The sequence below is a fragment of the Lissotriton helveticus genome, chromosome 7 (assembly GCF_964261635.1).
Source record: "Lissotriton helveticus chromosome 7, aLisHel1.1, whole genome shotgun sequence".
NCBI lineage: Eukaryota > Metazoa > Chordata > Amphibia > Caudata > Salamandridae > Lissotriton > Lissotriton helveticus.
Genome location: NC_136068.1, coordinates 496,511,388 through 496,514,777, shown reverse-complemented (window position 1 = coordinate 496,514,777; position 3,390 = coordinate 496,511,388).

The window sequence follows — 3,390 nt, the reverse complement described above, 5'->3', positions numbered from 1 at the left end:
CTCTATGTCCTCAGTGCCTCACTCTCCTTGTGTTATGTTCACTTGTGTTTATCTACCTTCTATCATTTCTTTTACAACAACTTCACTGCTCCTCTGTCATCGTTCTTCATCCCATTTCTTTTACTCTGGTTCCATTACTATCCCTCATTTCCTTTCTTTCAATGTGTTTCTCTTTACTTTCATCACCAAATTATTTTGTCTCAGTACCACTGTTTTAGTCGTCTTCTCCTCTCTTTCCTTTTTTTGCTCCCTTACTCGTTTCCTTTGCTCACTTATTGTACTCCACCTCACTCAGTTTTTGTCTTAGTGTGTCTATCCACTAGCTTCCTCACTCCATTTCCCTCAATCATTGTATATTATCCTCTCTCCCTTCATCCCTTCACTTTGACTGTTCTTCACTTACTCTCAGTTATCTTCTATTTCTCAATCTTCTAAATGCATCCTTAATTAGACTCTTTTCCGTCTCTGTTATTATCTTTTTACTTACTACTGTTTCCTGACTTAGTTTTGCTAACTCACATTGTTTTAGTATCTTTCTTACCTTCAGTTCATTTCTCTGTTCTTCTCTTCCTCTGTGTCAGTGAATCTATATGCCTTACTCTTAGTAATTTGCTCTCATTCTATTTCTTTTTTTCTCTTTTTATCCTTCTACCTTACTTTATTTCCCTTTCTGTGTCCTTCACTCTTACTTTATTTCTTCAGTCAAAAAAATACTTTATTCGGTTCTTATGAAAAACCACAAAAGTATACAAATGTAAACATAAAGGTCCAAAAACACCAGAAGACACAATGACATTCAATACAATTAAAAAAAAAAAAAAAAAAAAAAAGAGTACCCAATAGAAAATATGTAAAATACGGACGCATAGTGTCATTTTGACGGTATATACAATATGCCGGAATATTTGAGAAAAAGGATAAAATCATTTTACACATAATATAAAAACTTGCCATATGCAATATTTCATCTAAGACCAATTAATCTTTTTGCTAAGTCTCATAGCTATGGTAAAAAATGTGGCCACATTGTAAATTTCCCATGTATTAGACAGTAATTGAAGGTATAGTAATGCGGGCTTCACTTGTCTAAACCCTTTCCCCTTTAATACGGGTATGATAAACTTTTTCCTTATATCTATGAAGTGACCACAGAAAAACAGAAAGTGAGCAGTATCCATGAGGGAAGAACCATCACATTTACATAGATCTAAATCTGAATGCTTAGACCAACAGGGCCGACCCGAGATCAGAAAATGAATTTTATTTAACCGGAACTTTGTTAAAAGATATCTATGATTGGGAATGTTAACAACCTTTAGATATAATTCCAGTTCACACCCTGAGGATACAATCAACTGGTGAGTTCTCACAGTTGGTTTAACCAACTCCAAACCTTCTCTATCCACCCCTCTGTTCAACATAAAGGTGCTTTTAACCCATTTCAGGTCACCTTTCACAAGTTTGGCCGGCTCAGTGAACAATTCTGGCCGACCTAATGTTATGGATAGTTGTTGGACATATTTCAGCCACGGGATAAAGTCCCAGTGATCTAGTGTAAGACAATCCTTTAAAACTTTGTGGTTCACCTCCAGTTCCTGGTTCAGCCAAACTGAAATCCATTTTAGTAGGGGGGCCACTGCGATTCGATCTTCCAAATAATCTACGCCGCATTCTTGATGCACTATGAAACCGGCCGTAGATCGTGGCAAGGATAGAATCGATTTCAGGAAATTGTCCTCCGCTACCTGAAGCATCTTAACTGGTCTATAGCCCCACAGGTCTGCAGCATACATAGCAATAGCAATACATTTTGCAACATATACCTTTAATATTGCCTGCAAGGGTTTTACCCCCAGTTTGCGGGAAAAACCCAAAACTGCCAGAATGGAACGGACAAAGGCATTTTTTTTCTCCAACAATTGGGGGTGCCAGGTGGACCTATCGTCGAATACAACCTCCAGGTAAGGAAACCTGGAGACTCTTGTCAATTTATGGCCATTACATTGCATTGTCTTTACATTCTTCAACACACTACCTTTCGGGCCCACCACCATGACATGAGATTTACCATAGTTGACACTTAAATCAAAGGAAGACATAAACACATAAAATGAATTTAAAAGACATTGGAGTCCCACTGCAGTCCGGGCTAAAAGGGCGGCATCATCCGCATATAATAATGCCGGTATTAAAAACTTCCCTGCCCGTGGTATATCCTTGCATGCGGCTCCTAAAACACCGCCCAGATCGTTAATATATAGTGTAAATAGCAAGGGAGCTAAAATACAGCCTTGCCGTACACCATTGGTGATGCTAATCTTGCCTGTGCAGTTCCCTTTTCGGTCGTATCTCACCGTAGCTGTGAGGTCCCTATGGAGGTCTGCCAAGAAGTACACAATATTAGCATCTATTCCTATCTTTAGAAGCAGGCCCCATAACTTGGACCTGTTTACTCGATCGAAAGCCGAGGACAGGTCCATGAATGCAATATACAATGTTCCTGGCTTCGCTATTGTGTACTTCCCGATGAGCAGTTGCAGATTTAAGCTTTGGTCTATTGTGCTTCGCCCCTTTCTGAAGCCATATTGTAAGGCAGAGAGGGTATTGGTTTCCTCCAGCCAATCAGTTAGTTTGGATAAGACCACTCTACCTAGGACCTTTACAGCTGAATCAATGAGTGAAATTGGGCGGTAATTACCCGGATCGCCCCTTTCACCTTTTTTATAAATGGGCACAATCACCGACTGGGACCAGGTCTCTGGAATGCCTGTTTTAGAGATTCTATTAAAAACGTTTGCTAAAATTTTGGACCAAAATACTATGTTAGATTTAAAAAGGTCAGAAGGAACACCATCCGGCCCGGGAGCCTTGTTGCTGGTCATTTTACCAATTGCTTCGGCCACTTCACCTCCGTTTACTACTAAAGTGTAAGGGAGCCTGATAAAAGTGGTCGAAGCCTCAGCCCCCAAGTTCTCCTGTTCGTAGACTGACTTAAAATGCGAAGACCATTTATCTTCTTGTATCCCACAGTCCAATTCGTTATTACGAGAGTCAGCAAAGTAAGGTTGATTAACCACGGCCCAAAACTTGGCACTATTTTTCAACACGTCAATTGACGTTAATTCTGCCCAGGCGTCTTCTCTAATCTCCCGTCGCCTCCTTTCAACAGCTACCTTGTAATCTTTTCTGAGAGTAGCCACAAGCAATCTATCCACTGGTTTGCATTTAAGGGCCGCCCTAAGTTTTTGGTTGGCCACTGAGCAATTTTTGTCAAACCAGCCTACATTCCCAGGGGCTTTGCCTTTGCTGTTACGTGTCCGATTGGAAACAATTTGGAGGCAAATCTTTTGATACGCCTCCACAACTTCTTTATCCCCTGCATCTACATCC